This window comes from Ovis canadensis, chromosome 8 (assembly GCF_042477335.2).
Source record: "Ovis canadensis isolate MfBH-ARS-UI-01 breed Bighorn chromosome 8, ARS-UI_OviCan_v2, whole genome shotgun sequence".
Classification (NCBI taxonomy): Eukaryota; Metazoa; Chordata; class Mammalia; order Artiodactyla; family Bovidae; genus Ovis; species Ovis canadensis.
In genome coordinates, this window is record NC_091252.1 from 46116448 (window position 1) to 46141907 (window position 25460).

At 36.7% G+C, this 25460-nt stretch overlaps 1 protein-coding gene across 1 annotated transcript in view; it reads right to left on the bottom strand.

The window, feature by feature from the left end:
* Window positions 1-25460, bottom strand: part of GRIK2 (glutamate ionotropic receptor kainate type subunit 2) — a 742654-nt gene that overhangs the window by 189200 nt on the left and 527994 nt on the right. The window lies entirely within an intron of this gene.

A 25460-nucleotide genomic window follows, 5' to 3' on the forward strand; every position in this document is an offset into this window, starting at 1 on the left:
AATCTTTAGCATGAAGTTTTATGCTTTTGTCAATATTCTTTTTCAGGTTAAAACAATAAAAAAGTGAGGCTCAAGGACTTAGGCAAGTTGCTCAAAATCAGCCTATGATAATAAATAGAGGGGGGATTTGAAAATCTGGCTTGTTGCAGTTATTCTACTAGTTATAATTTTAAAGAATTTTAATACAAAAATATATTCGATGGACTGATTATCTTTCAACATAGAATGAAAATGTATTACGGAATAATGAATTGAAGAATAGATTTCACTGAGGATAGCAAATGAAGCCATGATCAAATCTCCACTAAGTTGTCTAAGTTCATATTGAACTTTAACTATGAGAAATTGTCCTTGACAACAACACTGAATCTTAATTCATTCAAACAATGCCTATATTTTTACTCAGATATTTTTATTCCTTTAAAATTATTAATACACATATACATACTTTTATACTGCTTGTATAAATTAATAGACATATATCACATGCCTATAAAAATATACATAAACATGCATGTTTGTCTATGTGTAATTGTACTATTATACCAATTCCTTTAAAAAATTATGAAGCTCAAGTTTACTTGTCTTAAAAACACTTAAACAATACACCATGACTTATATAGAGACACAAAGAGAACACATCAAAACATTAGTATTATTTGTATGCATATTACATATTCTGTTTTAATTAGAAAATTCAACCTTGTGTATTATATAAACTATATATAGTTTGACAAACTATAACATAAGTAATTTATGGAAAGAGATGCATGGGAATGAATCTGTCTACCTTAGCCAATACATAAAAGCAACGTCATTTATTTCAGGTCTTAGAATGACCTGAAAGTACTGCCTGGCAACAAGATTCATCATAATTCAAATAAATTCTTTACACCGTGAAAGATTGATTTGAAAACAGAAGGACACTAGTTGTTTTGTTACTCTGGCTTTTCCTGGCAGTAATCCAGGTATTACAACTGCACAACCTTACAAACAGCATAGGAATTGACTGTTTTAACAAAGGGTCTCAGCTGGGTCATGAGTGGTGCACATTAATTCTCACTGTGCATTGATGAGCTCTCTTTGAACTTTGCCAAGGTTTAAACAATAATGACAGGCCTCTGGCACTGTCCGAAAACATGGGCCTTGAACTATACTTCAAGAATGAAGCTTTTTCTTTGTTTTTTGTAGGAAACCACATTTTGGTCATTTAGACCAGTTATCAGTTTTCATTAGATCTGGAGTCTTAAGGAAACTTGAAAGTATCAGAAAAGAATTTTTTGCCACATCCATCTTCTAAAGCAAAGAACCTAATGTTGCTCTTAAATTAATCTTTAAAGGGTATATATTTAAATCCCATGGTAAGAAAAGTATCTGCAAACCTTTTAATGGTATGATAATAAGAGAAAATATATAGACTGGATCAAATGAAACCTGTGGCATTTCATTTTATGTGGTATTTCATTTTAATGTATAAAAATACCAATTTTATGTTTCAGCCTAATATTGCTATTTACATAATTAATTGATTTGCCTAAACATTTTTCCCTACATTTTGACTTCTAAATACTGACACCTGATTACATTTTTATTTGTAATATTGATCCCAAGGTAAGAGATCATTTTACTCTATTTTGAAACATTAATTAGCCTTTTTAAGCAAGGAAAATGAAACAAAATAGTTATGTGTGTATGTGTGCACACTTGCATATGCATTTTCCTGCAATTGATTCATCATAATTGTTGACAGATGTTGTTGACTAGTGAATAATATTTTAGGAGAAAGTGATAATAAATAATTTATACTGATTTGTAAACATTGTTTTCTTTTACAATGGTGACTGGTATTTATACAAAAACATTTCTTGAACTCATTTTTCTGATTCACAACTCTGATCATGTTGGATCTCTCATGACGCATTCACAATGCTATCTCACCACAACACCTTTAGCATGCTTCCAATCTTAGATATTCTCTCTTTGTGCTGGATTTACTCTCCAGCCCTCCTGGGTGCATCGTGACATCTGATTCTTTAATAAGTCTCTTATGGTAACTGTATATTCACATACAGTTTCTGTACCACATTACATATTCTAAAGGGAGGCGTGTGACACTGTGACACACAAGTCTATCTCTGTGACACTGACAGTGATTGGCACAGAGCAGAGAAAAAAGCAGCAGTCCTTCAATGAATAAATGAAATAAAAGGCCTTTGGGCTTCTTGTTGAATGTATTTATTCTCAGTGATATTAACAACATTGCTCTCTTTTTTATAACTCCTATGGTTTTGTTTAATTAAATATTATGTATTTAATTTTGATGTCCTCTCATTTGGGAATGAGGCCAGGAAAATGTCATTTCCCAAAGAAATAAAATCGACAATACCAAAATCCAATATACAATGAAAGGGACTAAGTATTTGTAGAGATATCCCACCAGTTGCATTTCCAGAAGGATTAAACGATCAGAATAGTTTTAATTGTGAACAACTAAAATGAAAGAAATACGAAGCCAGAGATTTTGAGCTGGCATTTGCTGAGTACACTGGCAACTCTCTAACCCTCATAGTCTAGCTCTGAGGTAGACTCCAAAGCTAAGAAGCCCAACTCCAAAGATAAGCCCCGGGTCTCAAACAAAATGAGAAATGAAAGATCAGATGTGAGCCTTTTGTATAAAAGCAACATGCCCTAGCACACTCATACTCAGTGGGTCGACTAAAATAAAGACCACGCCAGAGTCTAAGCTTTCTAAGGTCCTTGCATGGTTTTGATATTGACAGCTTGTTAAGCATGCTTGCTAAAATAGCCACTAAAATAATAAAAAGTAAATAAAGGTTATAACTTGAGACTAATAGAGGAAGAAAGGATTAAGACCAAAGAAAATTCATTCAATCCAAAAGAAATCAAGAAAAAAAGAAAAAGGGAGCAAATTTAGATGATAAAAATGAAATTGTCCTGAGAGATTATCATTGTGTCTTAATCACTTATCCATCTAATCAAGAAAAGCAGCTGCTTTTTCAAAAAATGATAGCTGACTTAATTATACTGTAACTTGAGTTAAATCCTTGAGTTAAAATGTTTGTGAGAGTCTTCCTAGTAAAATGAGAGAAAAAATAGTAGATTCAGGGTTTTAACCCCAGGAATGGAAGCACTGGTTCTTAATTCTCTGTATTTAGTACTTAGATATAAACATCATCAGAACACAGAATAAGAGAGCTGATTACTCGGGCTTTGTTCTTTTATTTCTAAGTTGGTTGACTGCTAAGTTGGTTTTTATTTGCACCTATGGAACAGGAGTAAGAACACCGAAAGCACCAATCCCTGTTGCACTCCCATAAAAGTTAATATTCTGGTTTCAAAATAAATTCTGTATGCTTAGTTATCTCAATAACTCTTTAATACTGCATAATAAGCATTGAGGATGTGCATAACTAAAGACTAGAACCAGAATCAGGAGATCTCCACTATGGAATCACTGGTTTGTAATGAGGCGCTCTGGTGAGAAGTGCTGCCAGTGTTAAACATGTTTAACTTAATCTTATCCTCAGTTCATGAAGCACAGCTCAGAATTCAGCTTATTATTAACATATCTTTAAAAATATTGCATTTCTAATTATTTAAATGCTGGTTGAAAATAGACATAAAATTCACCTAGTCTGTGTAATGGTTTGTGTACAAAAGCAGGCAAAATATACATCAGGAAGTTTGGAATAAATAGAAAATAACAGGGGCTTCTCTGGTGGTCCAGTGGTTAAGAATCCACCTGCCAGTGTAGAGGACATGGGTTCGAGCCCTGGTCTGGGAAGATCCCACATGCCAGTAAGCAAGAAAGAACTTATGCCACAACTACTGAGCCAGCACTCTAAAGCCCTTGAGCCACAACTGCTGAGCCTATGGGCCACAGCTACTGAGGCCTGTGCACTTACAGCCCATGCTCTGCAAGCAGAGAAAACACCACCGTGCATTGCAACAGAGTGGCCCCCTATTCACCACAACCAGAGAAAGCCCATGTGCAGCACTGAAGACCCAGTGCAGCCAAAAGTAGACAAACTTTTTAAAAAGGGTATCAGGAAATTATTGAGGCTGAAGATGATACGGTGAGACACAATGTGAGGTAAGTACATTTGGAATGGATGGGATATGGGGACTAGGTGACTCAATCAACAAGTATCCATATGAATCCATGAATATGGTAAAAGAGTCGAAATGTACGGTTACTGAGCTGATGTTTGCAGTACTGCAAACACAAACCACAGGAAAATATTCGGGAGCAATTAATTTTATATTTCTGGGTGATTGTAATGTAAAGAATAAAATTACCATGAAAATATTGACAGATATAAAGTTGTCAATTGGAGTTCGGATTATGTTCAATATATACAGTTTCAAAGAGTTAAATATATGTTATGCCTTCTAGAAATGTTTCCATCCAAAAAGACTTAAAAATGGTGTTTAAAAGATGACCAGGATGAAAAAAAAAATAACCAGGATGACTTGTTTTCCTAACAAGCTGATGCTAAAATTGTTACTTTTATACTGATGATCCTTTGCTTACATAATATTTCTATTCTGTTCTTTCCCTGAGGAAAAGCTACCTTTCAGCTGCGTCATATGTAATCAAATTTCATTTAATTTATACAAATATAATTGTGATAATTTCAACCTTCTGTGTACCTGTTATTTTGAGGGGAATAAGTACAAAGCTACCTACTTTTTCTAAGGTTCTTATTGTAACTCATGCTCTCCTATTATTACATCTTGTATTATCTGATGTATCTGACAATATTTGCTTGAGAAACTTTTAAAACTGACATTCCTATGTGCCTACAATTGGGATACAAAGTATTTCAGAATGCTTTTATCAATTATTCTCTATCTGTGACTAATTTCTCCATTTTTAATTTCTCATAAGTTCAACGGTCTTACCCCAATTTTTTCTCTTTTTCAGAGGGAATCTGTGATGATAGGAGAGCTATGGCTTAGAATAAAATCACAGGTATGATGCGAAGTTTATTACACTCTGCTAGTGTGCAGAGGAGTACAGGCAAGATGGACCATTGATACCCATCCATCTATTCTATGAATATTGTTTAACCATCTCTACTCTGTGTTTTGGGTGTTATGGGAGGTACCAAGAGGAAGATGAAATCATTCCTGCCTCAGTGAAGGTACTGACACCTGCATGGTGGAGACAAGGCATGCAAGTTGACAGCCAGAATATGAGTGTTGGGGAAATTCATTTGAGGCATATCCCTATTTATAAGTAGTTTTGTAGGTGGAGTTGGCCAAACTGACATGGATGGGAAAATAGGGTTGATTTATTTAAGAAAACCTCATTAAGAATCTGGTGAAGGACAGGGAAGCCTGGTGTGCTGCAGTCCATGGGGTCACAAAGAGTCACGAATGAGCGACTGAACAACAGCATTAAAAATCTACTGTGTCTTAGGCACTGTGCTAAGTCCTAGAGACACAGATTATCCAAAGCTTATATCCTAAACAGAGAGAGAAGCCTGAAGATGCATCTATTGAATAACAGAAAGTGACATCAGAGAGAATATTCGGAATCTAAATGTTGCTAAAAAAATTAATCTCAGGTGAAAGAAAAAAGTATAGTGCATCATAAGGTATCAAGGACAATCATTTCTTAAAAGAAGAAAATGCAAGGACTACATATTTTATATTGTCTAATACTAAACTATTGACACATAAAGAAGTACATATTATACATTTTTACTTGAATACATCCCATATACAATATCTTTGATATTCCAAAATCCAACTTGGATCTTGATTTTAAAAATTTGATCACAAATATCATCCTAATTAAATATATGAAAAAGAAACTTTTCTCTTCAATGACTTTAGCAAACTGAATGTCCTTGCTGCTGAAGCTGATGCTGCTAAGATGAGGAACCAGAAAACCTTAAATATAATTAAAAATAACTAGGAAATTCTGTAGGTGAAGACACATGCTTTAGCATAAAACAACATTGGTTAATGTTAGTATAATTACATAATAACAAATAAATGCATTCTCAATAGACTGTTCTTAATTAATATAAAAATAAACCCATCTGGCAAAGAGATAGAGAAATCTTTTGTTAATCCTGTCTTTAAAAGTATTCTTAATCAGATCAGAGTTATCTAAAATTGAATTGTTTTTCAATGCACTTAAATGAACCTGACCAAGTTATAGTTCATTCTTTTAGTCATGTGTGATGTTATATAAACTAACATCTTTTAGGTAGAACTACATTCTAAAATTAAATTAACTGCAGTGCTAAATATAGTATATTGGAAAAAGCATCTGTCATTTTCTTACAATTTAAGCTTAAAAACTTCCTTGATCCTTTTCCTTCCAGGTGGGATTAGATATATACCCCTCAAGTTTCCCAAATATCTTGCAAAGATCTCTATTATTGCATTACCTGAAGTATATATAATGTATTTATGTGCCTATGTCACCTAGGATTCATACTTGTCTTTAGTCTTCAGTGGCTAAAACTAGGACAGACTGAAAAATGCTGAGTTACTAGCACTGAATTATACTTCTATTTAGGGCAAAGAGTCAGACATGAATGAGAGACTAACACTTTCTCTTAGGGATATACCGAAGAATATCATTTTTTGGCCATCGCATTATTTCCACTATTCGAGTTTACTTTGAAAAGCAATTCCACATAACTCCTGTGGAAGAAAAATCCAGGCACAGTTTAAAAAAATGGTATTTATTCTATTAAGAGAATTCATTCTATGGCTGAATTTTTAAAGTTCTTTTAACTTTTGTTTAGAACTTTGTTTTGTTATTGTTTGGATTTGTTTCATGTTCTAAAGAAAAGGTCACCTTAAAAAAGTCACATTTATTTAAAATAGAGAACCAACAGGGACCTACTGTATAGCAGATGGAACTTTGCTCAATACTCTGTAATAACCTAAATAGGAAAAGAATCTGAAAAATTTATAGATACGTGTATATCTGTAACTGAATCACTTTGCTGTACACCTGAAACAAACACATTGTTAATAAACTATACCCTAATAGAAAATAATTTTATATCTGTTTTCAATTACATTTATTCTGCCTTTCTTATAATAGATGCGTGTCAGTGCTTATGATTAAATAACACCTTATACCACAGATAAACGAATTTTTCAGTCTACTGCTTCAACAGTGTCACTGTAAATTCACTCTCTGAGTCAAATATAAACTTCTTATTATTAAATTCAAATAATTCTAGATTTTTGATCTGCTCCTGTGGGCAATTTTCTCCCAGAATACCTTTGCCCTTATTGTTCTACTTTCATTTTTATTTAGTACTTTATTGTTTGAGTCATCACCAAATCCCCAATTTTGAACCTTCTTCATTCTAATCTGTTTTCTCCTGTTCATTTAAGAAGCTTTTTAAAAGAGTTTTCTTTCTTTTCTAAGAAGCTTTTCCTGACTATGTCAAGGAAAAGTTTCAATGCCTGGCAGTGTGAGACTGATTAGCTATGCACTGTTTTGTCAGAGGCAAAATTATATATAGGAGTGTATAGAAGTCTCCATACATCTATAGGAATCTCTATAATCCCGATTTAGCTTTTTACTTCTTCTAAAGTTTCTAATTATGTCTTATGGTATTTTTTTCTGATAATATTTATATTGAAAATATTCACTTTACAAAATTTTAAGTATTGTAAGTTTAACAATCTTGTTTGAAGAAAGTAGTATCCATGGGGGATATTTATTCAACAATATATAGTTACAAAATAAAATAATCCTTAAGACTGGTTTTTACTATAATATTATAACCAAATAGTAAATTACCAGGAGTTCATTATTAGGGAAATAATTAGGAAAATTTTAAAAATCTTGAGGATACAGCAAAATGTTTAAGTTGTTTTTAAAATTATATTTAAAAAACACTTAAATATTTCTAAAGATAATGTCAATGTTACTGCAAAAGTAAACAGAAAAGATAAAATAGAACCATTATATTTAAAAGATATTATAATGCTGTAGTTAACACTCTTTCCAAGGGGAGATATTCAATAAGCAGTTGCTATTAAGTAAGTATCAACTATGGGATAATTTCTTGTGAATAGTGATCTATTATACAGTATAAATCAGAATTACACTATTTCCACTTTCAACAACTTGCTGCTTTAATCACTGAAAAAATAGTTCAGTTCCAGAGAACTACATTAGCCCTTCTTAACATGTCATGAACTCTTCAAAGTACTTAGCTCTAATGTCTCAGTTAACAGTCAGAAGATTTCTCATTTAAAGTAAAAATCACTTTTTTACACTGGGTTTGTTTTTTTTTTCTCCCAAAGGAAAATTATTAACTAATATGTCTGACTTAGCCTATTTGGTTGTATATCCTCAGGAAGAGAGTGGAAAGAATTCAGACTTTTACTTAAGTATAAGTCCAACCAGTGCGGACTTAAGTCCGCACAAATTACTGAACAAACTGCATGTGGTGAAAGAACTAAATGTGAAAAAAACAAAAATATTAAGACTCTTAAATAATAGAATATCTTAATGAATTTCTAAGGAAGGATTTCCCCAACAAAGAAAAGTAAACATAACTCTGAAAAAAAATAAGTAAATCAACAAACTCAAACTTTAAAAAGTCTATTCCAAAATTCACACAAACACATACTTTAAACAAATTAAAAGACAACACCCTAACCAGGAAAAATGTTTGCATTATCAGTATACAAAAAATATAACACATTACTAAATATCAAAAAGGAAAGGTGAAGGAAGTAAGCGGGAAAATCAAAGGAGGAGAAACTAACTAAAAAGTCAATCAACATGGAAGGAGTGGGGGAAGAGACTACTAATAAAGGAATTATAAGTTAAAGCAATGGGATTCCTTATCTCCTGACTGTGTGTTTTAGTCCCTTAGTTGTGTCCAACTCTTTGCAATCCCATGGACTGGAATCCACCAAGCTCCTCTGTCCATGGAATTCTCTAGGCAAGAATATTAGAGTAAGCTGTCATTTCCTGCTCCAAGGGATCTTTCCAGCCCAGGGATTGAACCTGGGTCTTTCGCATTGCAGGCAGATACTTCATCATCTCGGCTTCCCTTGTGGCTCAGCTGGTAAAGAATCTGCATGCAATGGATTTGATCCCTGGGTTGGGAATACCCCCTGGAGAAGGAAAAGGCTCTCCACTCCAGTATTCTGGCCTGGAGAATTCCATGGACTGTAGTCCATGGGGTCGCAAAGAGTCGGGCATGACTGAGCCACTTTCACTTTTACTTTTTAAAATCATCTGAGCCACCAGGGAAGCCCTGACTGATCAAATTCAAATAGTGTGAATCTCAAGTTAGTGATTTTGCAGAGAAACAGAAACTCGTAAACTTATTGTAGAAATGCAAATTGGTAAAACAATTTGGAGAATAGTATTTTCAGTATCTAATGAAATGAAAAATATAGGTAAACTCTGACCAACAATTCCTTTCTTTTAGTGCATCTCTTAGAGCAGCTCTTGCATAGGAGCTCCAGAAGACAAGACAGCAAGACAAGACATGGCTCTTCCGACAGCATCCATTTTCACAGCATAACACTGGAAATAACTTGACTCTCTCTCCACAGGGACTGGTTAAATAAAAATGGTATGCTCCTAGTATCAACTATTCAAAATATTAAAAATTTATACATAATGATCTGAAAGAATATCAAACAAGAATAACTGCATGTGGGGAAGGATGAGGGAAATGTAATTATATTTTTGTAATTGATTTGGAAATTACTAAATTGACAAATTTTATGGTGAGTATATATAGAGTCTGTGTGTGTGTGTGTTAGTTGCTCAGTCCTGTCCAGCTCTTTGTGACTCCATTGACTGTAGTCCACCAGGCTACTCTGTCCATGGGATTCTCCAGGTAAGAATACTGGAATGGGTTGCTATGCCCTTCCCCAGGGGATCTTCCCAACCCAGGGATCAAACCCAGGTCTCCCAAACTATGGGCAGATTCTTTACCATCTGAGCTACCAGGGAAGCCCAGAGTAGATCATACAAAATGCAGGGCTGGATAACTCACAAGCTGGAATCAAGATTTGTGGGAGAAATATCAACAACTTCAAATATGCAGATGATACTACTTTAATGGCAGAAAGTGAAGAAAATCATCTTACCTACCTCCTGAGGAATCTGTATGCAAGTCAAGAAGTAACAGTTAGAACAGGACATGGAACAACAGACTGGTTCCAAATAGGGAAAGGAGTACATCAAGGCTGTATATTGTCACCTTGCTTATTTAACTTATATGCAGAATACATCATGAGAAATGCTGCGCTGGAGGAAGCACAAGCTGGAATCAAGACTGCTGAGAGAAATATCAATAATCTCATATATGCAGATGACACCACACTTATGGCAGAAAGCAAAGAACTAAAGAGCCTCTTGATGAAAGTGAAAAGAGGAGAGTGAAAAAATTGGCTTAAAGCTAAACATTCAGAAAACTAAGATCACTGCATCCAGTCCCATCACCTCATGGCAAATAGATAAACAGTGGATACAGTGGCTGACTTTATATTTTTGGGCCCCAAAATCACTGCAGATGGTGACTGCAGCCATGAAATTAAAAGATGCTTACTCCTTGGAAGGAAAGTTATGACCAACCTAGACAGCACATTAAAAAGCAGAGACATTACTTTGTTGACAAAGGTCTGTCTAGTCAAAGCTATTGTTTCCCAGTTGTCATGTATGGATGTGAGAGTTGGACTGTAATGAAAGTTGAGAGCCAAAGAATTGATGCTTTTGAACTGTGGTGTTGGAGAAGACTCTTGAGAGCCCCTTGAACTGCAAGGAGATCAAACCAGTCCATTTTAAAGGAAATCAGCCCTGAATATTTATTGGAAGGACTGATGCTGAAGTTGAAACTCCAATACTTTGGCCACCTCATGCGAAGAGTTGACTCATTGAAAAAGACCCTGATACTGGTAAAGATTGAAGGCTGGAGAAAAAGGTGATGACAATGGATGAGATGGTTGAATGGCATCACTGACTCAATGGACATGAGTTTGAGTAAATTCCAGGAGTTTGTGATGGACGGGGAAGCCTGGTGTGCTGCAGTCCATGGGGTCACAAAAAATCAGACATAATTCAGCAACTGAACTGAACTGAACTGACAAACAACCAAAGAGCCTCATGAAGGTGAAAGAGGAGAGTGAAAATGGTGACTTTAAACTCAATATTCAAAAAACGAAGATCATGGCATCCAGCCCTATCACTTCAAGGCAAACGGAAAAAAGTGGAAAGTGTCAGATTTCATTTTCTTGGTCTTCAAAATCAATGTGTATGGTGGCTGCAGTCACGAAATTAGAAGAATCCTTGGAAGAATAGCCATGATGAACCAAACAGTGTATTCAAAAGTAGAGACATCACTTTGCCGACAAACATCCAAATAGTCAAAGCTATGGTTTTTCCAGCAGTCATGTACAGATGTGAGCTTGCTTGCTTGCTTAGTTGCTCAGTCGTGTCTGACTCATTGAGACCCTATGGACTGCAGCCCTAGGTTCCTCTGTCCATGGAATTCCCCAGGCAAGAATATTGGAGTGGGTTGCCATGCCCTCCTCCAGGAAATCTCCCCAACCCAGGGATGGAACCTAGGTCTCCCACATTGCAGGAGGATTATTTTACTGTCTGAATCACCAGGGAAGCCCAAGAATACTGGAGTGGGTAGCCTGTCCCTTCTCCAGGGGATCTTTCTGCCCCAGGAATTAAACTGGGGTCTTCTACATTTGCAGGCAAATTCTTTAACAGCCTAGCTAGCCAGGAAACTCATGGATATGAGAGTTGGACCATAAAGAAGGGCGAGTGCCAAATAATTGATGCTTTCAAAATGTGGTATTGGAGAAGACTCTTGAGAGATCCTTGACAGCAAGGAGATCAAACCAGTCAATCCTAAAGGAAATCAACCCTGAATATTCATTGGAAGGACTGGTGCTGAAGCTGAAGCTTTAATACTTTGCCACCTGATGCAAAAAGCTGACCCTGGAAAAGACCCTGATGCTGGGAAATATTGAGGGCAAGCAGAAAAAGGGCCAGCAGAATATGAGATGGTTGGATGGCATCACTGACTCAATGGACCTGAGTTTGAGAAAAGTCAGAGAGATAGTGAAGGACCGGAAATCCTGGAAGCTGCAGTTCATGGGGTTACAAAGAGTCAGATACAACTTAGTGATTGAACAACAACAAGGGACTTCAGTATTATCTGTTATGTTTTATAACCTTTATGTTAAAAGAAACTGAAAGCAAAGTCAACAAACATGTTAACAGTTGCCACTTTGTGTCATGGGAAATTATAAATAAATTTGCAGTTCTATGTTTTAGTGATTTTCCTCAAATTAAAAAAATAATAACAATAACAATATTACCCTTGCTTAACTTTTTAAAATTGAAATACCAGAATGCTTCCAGTAGAATGCAAACTTGAGGCAACATGCTATCAAAATTCAAAAGCTATGGCACAGGTTAATTCCCATTTAGTAGAAACTGGCTTTTGATTTAGGCTTCCCATTTCTGTGATAATACCTGGAGACTTTTTAAGTTCCTTGATAAACAAATGTTTGACTTCCTCCCTGGTATATAATAAAAGAGCAATCAGAAGGCAAGGCAAAGTACAGTGAGGTCCTCTCAGGCTCACTTATGAAGTATAAAAGACTTGATAGTGTTAAACACCAATTGTGTTGTTGAGCCAGCATGCAGGGAAGCATTCAGGCAGCTGGGAACTGCTGCATTACTGGTCTTAAAATACATGTAAAAGAAGAGGGACTAGGCCCTAAAAGACTACCCAATTTGTAATAGTTTTTTATAAACTATAACCTATTTTTTCTCATTCTTTTCTTTTTTCTCATTCTTTTCTTTTTTTTTCTCATTCTTTTCTTAATCTGGCAAATGCTTTCAAGTTTTGTTTGCTTTTAAAATTTCAGTGGGCTCTTTAGAAATATGAAATGATCAGGAAAAGCCTTGGTGATCAGAGTTCCAACATGGAACCCTGTAGGCAAACTTTAAACAGGGAACAAGGAGAAAAAGCCTAAGGACTGCATGAATCACCAGGTGTCAGGGAACAGTGAGAAATAAATTAGATGTCAACATGTGTATTTGACATGCTGGGATTCCCTGGTAGCTCAGCTGGTAAAGAATCTGCCTGCAATGCAGGAGACCCTGCTTCGATTCCTGAGTTAGGAAGATCCTCTGTAGAAGGGATAGGCTACCTAATCCAGTATTCTTGGGTTTCCCTGGTGGCTCAGCTGGTAAAGAATCAGCCTGTGGTGCGAGAGACCTGGGTTCGACCCCTGGATTGGGAAGATCCCTTGGAGAAGGGAAAGGCTACCCACTCCAGTATTCTTGCCTGGAGAATTCCATGAACTGTATAGTCCATGGGGTCACAAAGAGTCCAACTCTTTGTTGGACTACTGAGCGACTTTCACTTACATGTATATTTGAAAGTTTATACTACAATCTATCAGTATCTCTGCAATACTTTGAGTAGGACAGCTTTGAGAAAACACTAGTGATTAAAGAAGAATCTGACTATAATGTGTAGGTACATTCCTAAAGAAGAGGCTGCTAAGTCGCTCAGTCGTATCCGACTCTGTATGACTCCATAGATGGCAGCCCACCAGGCTCCACTGTCCTTGGGAGTCTCCAAGCAATAACACTGGAGTGGGTTGCCATTTCCTTTTCCAATGCATGAAAGTGAAATTGCTCAGTCGTGTCCGACTCTTAGTAACCCCATGGACTGCAGCCAACCAGGCTCCTCCGTCCATGGGATTTTCCAGGCAAGAGTACTGGAGTGGGGTGTCATTGCCTTTTCCTAAAGAAGAGGCAGGGAGTACATAATAAAGACATAATAAAGTGGCAAGTATCTGAACTAAGTGTGTGAGTATAAAACTGGAAGAAAGGGACAGATCTAAGGCCTATTTTTAGCCTGCACAAAAAGAGACTTGACATCCTGCCTTATTAGCTTATGTATGGATATATACAAGTACATCTTCCTAGTTTCCCACTGCTAAGGCAAACATCATCCAAGATTGGAAAGTAATGCAACTGCCCTTGTCTCCTTTAAGGAATCCCATAATAATATGTGCTGCTAGTTTATTGTAGCCTATATGTTTTCCTTCAAACTTATTAATAACTCTAGCTGGATTTATGAATAACATACAACAGTTGTCTCATGAGCCCGCAAATGAGTTATCAGCCATAAGAAATTCATAGCCCAGAGCTACAAGTAAATATATGCTCAACTTATTACCATAGTTGCATCACCAAGTTTCTGTGTACTCATCTCTACTGCCAGGTTCAATAGCTAAGCTTGATTTTAATAATGAAAAATTTGATCAAATGTTTCATAAAATATTATACAAAAAGCTATGATGCTTTAATTTCCTGAGGAAAATGTGTCACTGTTTATTTCATTCCTTGGAGCTTGAATAGACGCTCTCATTGGGGCCCTTGGAAGATGATATTAAAAAAAAAGAATTTGGAAAACACATTGCATATTCTCTAAGGAGCAAGGTGTTTGAGTGTAACATTTATTGTGGCACACTATGGACCATTTATGTCATTCTTTCATTCTTGAATACTAAACACTTTCTCTCATCCTATTATTTGTGTCTCCTAGTTATTTTCAGTATATTTGAAGCACATGAATACTACCATGCACGTACCTCAATACCAGAGGATTTACGGAAGCAATGAACTGATACAGTAAAATAGTGTCCTGATATAGATTTTAATCAGTTTGGTGACTCACAGAATTTTCAGTTTTTATAGCTGCCCAGCACATTTCAAATAGAATGGCCCAACAATCATCATAAAAACTCAAATCATGGCTAGCTTGATGAATAGTCCTCTTAGCATTAAAATACTAAAATGAATAGGTCATCTATGTTAATGAAAAACTGCATAGATTTTACTTCATTTTCTCTGTAATAATACCTACTATTAATATATTCCATGAAACATTCAAATAATATGATTCTGGAAAATTTTTAAAGTATATATTTGAGAAATGTCTGTTTAAAGGATTAAAGCAAGGAAGATAAGCCTTTTAACATTCAGTCATACATTTAACTCAAATTTGACACAATACCAAATTATACAATAAATATAAGAAGATCCAAAAACATTTTGACTTTTCCAATAATGATTTATTTGATTTAAAAATAATATTAAATAGAAATTTTCAAATGAATTAGCTTGTCCCTTGATTTCCTATCAATTCTTCTCTATGTTTAATTAATTCTAATATAAAATTACCATTCACAAGACATGGATCATTTAGGTAGGAAAGCACTGAGATATTGGAACATTGAAGGTTCCAATGAATAAATTTTACATTAAAACTTAACACTAATTTTACTATGATTTAACATAAAATTAATATCAATAGCAACTATAATCCCTACATCTTTCTCATTATATAGTATCTAAATGTTATATTTTTAGTCTTCAAAAATAATACTCATAAGCTATAATAAAAACAGAATAAGTAAGAAGAGACAAACTGAATTTATTAGTTCAAACATATCTCTGTTTCTTGATTATCTATTGTCATACACTACATTAGGAAACATATGTTTGTATATATAATTAATAATTATTAATATGTATAACTATTTATTTTTGAGAAGATTAAGGCTTAAAGAACTTGAAGCAATGGGACCAAAGCATAAAACTATATAGTGAAACAATTAGGACCTGAACCAACATCTGTCTCACCAAGTACTTACTAGGATACTTTCTGTGCAGCCCTGTATTGGAAATGATGGGGGAGGAAGGTGTTTCAAGGGAGAAGGCTTATCATTTTCCAAAGACTAACAAGGCTTCAGGGAGCCACTCTCTCCTAATAACTTTCTGAGGTTCTGTCTTCATATAGCACCATCAACAATGGTCCCTGGTAAGATTAAAACAAACTTAGAGGTCATAACAAACCTTATATATTGAGGATCCTCTCAAGAATGAATGAGAGAGAAGAAGTGGGTAAAAGCAGTTATTACAAAAATAGACTTCTGACAGTCAGGGCAAATTAAAATTAAACATAAGAGACTCAATCCTCTCTACTGAAAATGATCAGAGACCTTTCCCTTTTTCTTAGAACATTTACTTAAGAAAACTTGTAATTTTAAGTCTTGTCTCTCTTTTTGACATTTATGAAAAAGTGAAAGCTAGTCAATCAGTCTATTACCCTTTGTTGTTTTCCAGTACTGAGTTGTGTCCAATTCTTTGCAACTCCATGTGTGTGTTAGTCGTTCAGTTGCTTCCAGCTCTTTGCAACCCCATGGACTGTAGCCTTCCAGGTTCCTATGTCCATGGAGCTCTCCAGGCAAGAACACTGGAGTGGGTTTCCAGTTCCTTCTCCAGAGAATCTTCCCCACCCAGAGATCCAAACCGTGCTGTTGCTGTGCTCAGTCACTCAGTCATGTCCGACTCTTTGCAACCCTATGAACTGTAGCCTGTCAGGTTTCTCTGTCCATTTGATTCTCCAGGCAAGAATACTGGTGGGTTGCCATGCCCTCCTCCAGGGATCTTCCCAAACCAGGGACTGAAAGCATCTGGCATTGCAAGCAGATTCTCTACCATTTGACCACCGAGGAAGCCCTTGCAACTCCATGGACTGAATTAATCTTTACAAGTCAGGTAAGCCTCTTGCCAGGTTTCCCACTAGAGGATGCCTTTTTTAAGGACCTGAGTAGTAACTATTTCAAATGGAAACACCAGGGGTGGGAGAGAGGCTCAAAAATGAAGGGATATAAATATATATATACATATTTGATTCACTTTTTTGTACAGCAGAAACTAACACAACATTGTAAGACAATTATATTCCAATAATATAATTTTTTTTTTAAAAAGGAATAGAATCACCCAGGAAGAGTGCATCCTAACTCCTAATTGCTGTGGAAATTTCTGTGGGTGAGTCCCTAAAATCTACCTGCTGTCATAAAAGTATGAGAAGCTAGTTCTTCTACAGTATGCTGCTGCTGCTGCTGCTGCTAAGTCACTTCAGTCATGTCCGACTCTGTGTGACCTCAGAGACGGCAGCCCAACAGGCTCCCCTGTCCCTAGGATTCTCCAGGCAAGAACACTGGAGTGGGTTGCCATGTCCTTCTCCAATGCATGAAAGTGAAAAGTGAAAGTGAAGTCACTCAGTCATGTCTGACTCTTCACGACCCCATGGACCGCAGTCTACCAGGCTCCTCTGTCCATGGGATTTTCCAGGCAAGAGTACTGGAGTGGGGTGCCATTGCCTTCTCCACTTCTACAGTATAATTGGCAGTATAAAGCCAATTATCTAACACAGATGGTTATCCCAGTTTAGTTCAGTCACTCAGGCATGTCTGACTGTTTGCGATCCCATGAACTGTAGCACACCAGGCTTCCCTGTCCATCACCAACTCCCAGAGCTTGCTCAAACTCATGTCCATCAAGTTGGTGATGCCATCCAACCATCTCATCCTCTCTGACCCCTTCTCCTCCAGTTACCAAACAAATTTAATATGAACTATGTGTGATGAGTAGTACTTTCAAGGCTTCTTGAGGACTAGTTGTTTCTATTCAGAACACATATGTACTATAATGGGTCGCGTCTGCTTGGCTATATTAAAGGCTGATATTTTTTTCTGTCTTTGCCATCTCTTAGCAAATTGCCTACAGTGCATATCACATTCCAATTTAATGCTTTTCCATAATATTATTTTCTTTTTCTTCTATCTTTGTGGAGATATTTTCTGGGTTGGAGGAAGATCTTATTTGTAATTACATTTCTCCATCACAACACCTGAATAAATAGTTTCTTTATTGGTTATGCCCCCTCTACTTGACCATAATTTCAAGAAAGTCTACAAAAGTGGATTGGCGCATAGCCTGTATAAGATAAGTATCATTTGCTTCTGTCCCCCAAGTTCACATACAAATGATAAGTACCATAATTCAGATGCAGCTGACTGTAGCCCACAATTCTAGATGTTGACATATGATCCAGGTGGGGCCATTCCACTAGCCACCTTCGTGGTCCCAGCCTTATGGCTTAGTTCACAGATGGGGACATGGTCCTAGTTGCCCCAGTTGACACCCCTCTCCCCTCATCCCAACACCCTAAAAATAGGTTTTGCTGAAATTTTGGCTAAAGGAGACCACTCTCTTTTTAGAAGGAGGACTCTAAGAAATAGGTAAACCTAGATTTCTCAGCCTCAATACTACTGGTATTTGGGACAAGTAACATTTTATTCTGAGGGCCTAAGTACATTATTCAGAGGCTAGTATTTCTAGCCTCTATCCCTTAGTGACAGCAGCAACACCCCTCCCACCTCCTTAAATTGTGACAATAAATATGTCCCCCAACATTGCCAAATGTTTGCTGGAAAAAAAAATGCCCCGAATTGAGAACCACTGGCCTAGCACCAACTTGAGCCACCATGTAGAAAGAATGTGTTTAAGAATAAAATCTGCACAACAAAGGAAAATATAAGCAAGGTGAAAAGACAGCCTTCTGAATGGGAGAAAATAATAGCAAATGAAGCAACTGACAAACAACTAATCTCAAAAATATACAAGCAACTTATGCAGCTCAATTCCAGAAAAATAAACGACCCAATCAAAAAATGGGCCAAAGAACTAAATAGACATTTCTCCAAAGAAGACATACGGATGGCTAACAAACACATGAAAAGATGCTCAACATCACTCATTATTAGAGAAATGCAAGTCAAAACCACAATGAGCTACCACTTCACACCAGTCAGAATGGCTGCGATCCAAAAATCTGCAAGCAATAAATGCTGGAGAGGGTGTGGAGAAAAGGGAACCCTCCTACACTGTTGGTGGGAATGCAAACTAGTACAGCCACTATGGAGAACAGTGTGGAGATTCCTTAAAAAATTGCAAATAGAACTACCTTATGACCCAGCAATCCCACTTCTGGGCATTCACACCGAGGAAACCAGAATTGAAAGAGACACATGTACCCCAATGTTCATCGCAGCACTGTTTATAATAGCCAGGACATGGAAACAACCTAGATGTCCATCAGCAGATGAATGGATAAGAAAGCTGTGGTACATATACACAATGGAGTATTACTCAGCCATTAAAAAGAATTCATTTGAATCAGTTCTGATGAGATGGATGAAACTGGAGCCGATTATACAGAGTGAAGTAAGCCAGAAAGAAAAACACCAATACAGTATACTAACACATATATATGGAATTTAGGAAGATGGCAATGACGACCCTGTATGCAAGACAGGGAAAGAGACACAGATGTGTATAACGGACTTTTGGACTCAGAGGGAGAGGGAGAGGGTGGGATGATTTGGGAGAATGACATTCTAACATGTATACTATCATGTGAATTGAATCGCCAGTCTATGTCTGACGCAGGATGCAGCATGCTTGGGGCTGGTGCATGGGGATGACCCAGAAAGATGTTATGGGGAGGGAGGTGGGAGGGGGGTTCATGTTTGGGAATGCATGTAAGAATTAAAGATTTTAAAATTTAAAAAATAAAAAACTAAAATTTAAAAAAAAAAAAAAAAGAAATGACTGAGTGACTGAACTGTACTGAAAATTAACTAAATTGCCTAAGATTACCTAGGTGATGACCGAGGTGGGTATTTCAAGTGCTAAAAAAAAAAAAAAAAAAAGAATAAAATCAATAAAGAGAGTAAAGCCAAGAGATAACAAGGCAGTGAAAGAGAGACCAATGTATGCAATGGCCTGCTTTAAGCCCCTGGGTTGAATGTACTTGAAGTGAAAATCACTGTTGGATGTTTTTTGTAATGTGGGGCTTTAAAAAAATATGTGTTTGTATAAGCTCTATTTAGCCAAGGTTCATATACTTGCAACTCATATAGCCCCAATTGATATTAAAACTACTATACAACTTTGTTATTGTTTAATCTCTTTGCCGTGTCTGAGTCTTTGGAGACCCCATGGACTGCAGCCCACAGGGCTTCTCAGTCCATGGGATTTCCCACACAAGAACACTATACAAATTACATGCAAGTAAATAGTATAGATATTAAGTTGGTAATTGAAGTGTAATGGTATTATACAATAAGAATTATGTGGGAACTCTTTGCAGGTAGACTTCCTGGGGCCTGGTGAGGAAGCCTCACGGATGAAGTGTTTCTGAAGCTGAGCAAAAGTAGTCTGGATCAGATGAGCTAGATGGGGGTTGAGGAGAGTTCTGAAGACAGAAAACTAGACTGGAGGCAAAGGAGAACAAGAATGAAAAAAGCCCACAAGTGGGTGGAGAGAGCAGAGTAGATGAAAATATACAAAGGTGTGTCAGTTAGAGTTTCAACAGAAAATAGGTGCACACTCATATGAGGATACATGAGCAGGATTTATTTACAAAAGGACTAACTGATTCTCAAACTTCAGAGAACATCAGAATATCATCAGGGAGGCTTGTTTAAAAGGAGATTGCCAGATTTCACCACAGTTTCAGATCAGGTAGGTCTAGAGTGGGACCTGAAAATGTGCATTTCCAACATGATTCTGCGGGTCTATGGAATATACTTTGAGAACTACTGGTAAAGAGAATTTTAAGGAATGGTGTAGGAACTCAAAGCCATTAGCAGCTAAGCTGTAACCACCCCTAAGATCAGAATAAACACAGCTATGTAGGGTAAAAATTGGAACTGAGAGCAGAGCAGAGATTTGTGATGATTGTAAGAAACTGGCATACAGTGTGAGGACACAAGCCAATCTGAGACACTATCTCAGAGAATGGAACAAGGAGCAAAATAAATACCCTAACCTTACTCTCCTCTCTGACTTGGACCTTTGCTTGGGAAGCTCTGTTGATTTATTCTATGTAGAACAACCTCCCAGCATGAAAGCAGGGTGGAGAAGCTCTGAGAGTCTGTCTGAAGGGTCAAAAAGATTTCCGCAGGAGATAAGCAATAATCAATGCAGTTCAGTTCAGTTGCTCAGTCGTGTCTGACTCTTTGTGACCCCATGAACTACAGCATGCCAGTCCTCCCTGTCCATCACCAACTCCCAGAGTCCACCCAAACCCATGTCCATTGAGTTGGTGATGCCATCCAACCATCTCATCCTCTGTGGTCCCCTTCTCTTCCTGCCCTCAATCTTTCCCAGCATCAGGGTATTTTCCAATGAGTCAGCTCTTCGCATCAGGTGGCCAAAGTATTGGAGTTTCAGCTTCAACATCAGTCCTTCCAATGAACACCCAGGACTGATCTCCTTTAGTATGGACTGGTAGGATCTCCTTGCAGTCCAAGGGACTAGGGCTTGTAAATATATTATATAGTCAGTCCTATATCCTTCCGACAGTGAAAACTACTGAGAGATTGTATGCAAAAGAGGGGCATGATCAGATTTCTCTTTCTTAAACAAGACTCTAGTTGAAGATATGAATAGGTACCAGATTAGAGAGCTTCCCTGGTGGCTTAGATGATAAAGCATTTGCCTGCAATGCAGGAGACCTGGGCTTGATCCCTGGGTCAGGAAGATCCCCTGGAGAAGAAGATGGCTATCCACTCTAGTATTCTTGCCTGGGGAATTCCATGGACAGAGGAGCCTGGCAGGCTATACAGTCCTTGGGGTAGCAAAGAGTCGGACATAACTGAGCAACTAAAGACACTTTCACCAGATTAAAAGGAAACAATTCTCATATGGGGCTCTTAATCCATGTAACAATGGAGCTGGAGAGAAGTGGGTAGCTTTCAGAATCATTTAAGAAGCACACTTAATATACATGGCAAACATGATACTAAATTTTTGGCTTGGGAAAACTATTGAATTGTTAATGCCACATTGATATATGAAACTCTTCGGAAGGAACAGATTCAGAAAAAATGAATAATGCCTTCAGCCTGGAACATGCTTCCTTTGAGGTGCTTATGAGACATTCACATGGAAAATATACCAGAGGTAGTTAGATATATGGGTGGAAAGCTCAGGGCTGAAGATATAGAATGGAGAAATTTCAGAATGAGAATGGTAATCAAGCTCTGAAAGAGGATAATTTTATCTAAGTAAAGTAAGGAGTGGGAGAAGTTCAGGGTGTTGATTAGTAGTTCAGTTACTACTTTACATTGAAATTAGCATATTCATGAACATGCAAACTAAGTTGAGGCGGTACAAGGGAAAATACACTGACTACAGTTATCATTCTGAGTTAAATGTGACATATGCTAAACATTAAAAACTAAGGCTACGCCAACAGTATGTATCATGAGGAAAGTATCAAGAAAGGGTGTATTGAAATAGGATAGTACTTTAGCACAGAAAAAAATAGAAAGTGAAGTGACAGGTATGACACTGAGGATAAATGATTAAACAACTTAAAAGCTGCATCAGTGGTCTCAATTCAATATCAAAAATACTTTTTGAGGAATAAATGTCAAATAATAAAACCTTCCTTACTATCCCTTCATTTGATGTATTATTATCTTTTATGCCACAGCTCTATCCCTGTAACCCAACCTTCATTTTCTACTTTATAGTTCTCTTAAAGAAACATATAGGTACAAAATCAAGAAAAAATAAATCTAAGAAACATAAAACTTCTAATCAATTTTGAATCTCAAAAAACTTAAATGAAAGAACATTAAGCACACATGACAAGTATAAAGCATAAAGGGATTGGTTTGGCATAGAGGCATGGATGATATAACATTTTTGTGTTTTGACTAAAATAAAAGTCTTCCATAAGTTAGTTACTCATAGAAATCTATAGTGAATATTCCTTGTATTGGTCTGTATAGCATTCAGTCCACTTTCTTCAAGTATAAGCAACCTAATTTTCTTCTGAAAACCCAGTTTCCCAACTCTAAATCTATATGGTTTTAATCTTCACTGGTGATCCAGTGGTTGACAATCTACCTTCCAATGCAGTGAAAGTGGGTTTGATCCCTTGTCAGGGAACTAAGGTCCCACAAACCCCAGGGGGAACTACGAAGATCCTTCATGCTGCAACTAAGCCCAGATGCAGCAAAAAAATTAATTAATTAATAATTAATTAAGGTATGACCCTACCTCCTAGTTTCTTGTGACTATACGCCTAGAATAATCGAGAATACCATTTGCCTCTGAATTGGATAACTGGCACAGAATTTAGTTTATGAAATGGCAACCCACTCCAGTATCTCTTGCCTGGGAAATCTGATGGACAGAGAAGCTTGGCGGGCTACAGTCCATGGGGTCACAGAGAGTTGGGCACAACTGAAGTGACTTAGCACTCACAAAGGTCAGGAAGGGGCTTCCCCAATAGTTCAGCAGGTAAAGAATCTGCCTGCAATGTAGGAGACACAGGAGATGTGGGTTTGATCCCTGGGTTGGGAAGATCCCCTTGAGAAGGAAATGGCAACCCACTCCAGTAGTCTTGCCTGGCGAATCCCCCGGACTGAGGACCCTTCCAAACAGGTGCAAACAATTGGACATGACTGAGTGACTACCCACACACACATAGGTCAGGCAAATAAAACTGAATTTGGAGTTTTTTATAAAATTATACCTTTCAGTTACTATATTTCTACCTAGAGGGTTAATCTAGAACTGCTGGTAGCAATTGTTGCTGTCACCTATTGAGAGGCACATGTCTAAGAGTTAGACGAATATAAGGAAGTGAGAACTAAATTGAGGCAAAAGATAAGAGAAATAAAATATTAATATTCCAAATCCAGCCACACTACCTCTAGACTCCACAGAGATGCAAACCAATAAATTACTTAAACCAGCTTGAGTTAGGTTTATGAAAGTTATTGTTATATTAATATAAACTAACAGAAGGAAAGTTATGACCAACCTAGATAGCATATTCAAAAGCAGAGACATTACTTTGCCAACAAAGGCCCATCTAGTCAAGGCTATGGTTTTTCCAGTGGTCATGTATGGATGTGAGAGTTGGACCGTGAAGAAAGTTGAGTGCCAAAGAATTGATGCTTTTGAACTGTGGTATTGGAAAAGACTCTTGAGAGTCCCTTGGACTGCAAAGAGATTCAGCCAGTCCATCTTTAAGGAGATCAGTCCTGGGTGTTCATTGGAAGGACTGATGTTAAAGCTGAAACTCCAGTACTTTGGCCACCTCATGTGAAGAACTGACTCATTAGAAAAGACCCTGATGCTGGGAGGGATCAGGGGCAGGAGGAGAAGGGGATGACAGAGGATGAAATGGTTGGATGGCATCACTGACTCCATGGACATGAGTTTGGGTAAACCTGGGAGTTGGTGATGGAGAGGGAGGCCTGGCGTGCTGGGATTCATGGGGTCTCAACGAGTCGGACACAACGGAGTGACTGAACTGAACTGAACTGAACATACAATTTAAGGTTTTATATTTGATCTCAGATCATGTGTATGTTCATTATCTCTCAATGTATTTTACAAAGTTAAAACATAAATGTCCCATATAAGGAGAATTTGTGAGAAATAATTGATCAAGTCTAGGAGTTCAGGAACTTACAGAGTAAATTCTAAGTCACTAAAATAAATATACTGAAATTTTGAAGAAAATTGGGTTTTCCTTGTGGCTCAGCTCGTAAAGAATCTGCCTGCAATGTAGGAGACCTGGGAAGATCCCCTGCAGAAAGGAAAGGCTACCCACACCATTATTCTGGCCTGGAGAATTCCATGGATTTTATAGACCATGGGATCGCAAAGAGTTGGACACAACTGAGCAACTTTCATTCACTTCACTTTGAAGAAAAAGGAATTTTTAAAATGGTAATCTGTTCCTAACCATTGTCTAATACCCCTTTCTTGACAGAGAGATAGATAGATAGCTAGGCAGATCTCCTTTATTTCTTTCTTGATGATGAACTTTGTAATTAATGGCAAAGTATCTTCAAAATGTTTTGAAAATTGCTTATATTTGCTACTTCTATTAAGTAAGAATTTTTATTTAGGATACAACTCACAATGTTTTTTAAAAGAAAATTATTTAAATAACTTTCCAGAATTCTTTACAATAATTATGTGCCTTAATATTAAGGAAAATGTCAAAATATGCTTAAATGTTACAAAACACATAGTCAAATATTATGTTATGATGTTTAAAAGAGTTTTTTTTTTAATAGATGAATTAATTAACACTGCCAACTGACAAATTATGAAATAATGTTTTCTTGACCAAGAATAAATGCCTGAATTATTTCTTAAAAAATAAAATAACTAGGGGGGCTCAGGATGGGGAACACATGTACACCCATGTCTGATTCATGTCAATGTATGCCAAAAACCATTACAATATTGTAAAGTAATTAGCCTTAAGTTAAAATAAACAAATTTTTAAAAGAAAAAAATAAATAAAATATCTGTCATTCTGCTTTAATATGCTTAATATTCTTGCTTTATTATTATATAGTATTTGATTCTAGATTTTTTGTACAGATTACTTTCATCTTTAAAGACAATAAGTATCTTATCTTAGTATAAAAAATTTTTATCATGAAATTTAGAATTTGTACCACCTATTCTCTCCATTGATTAG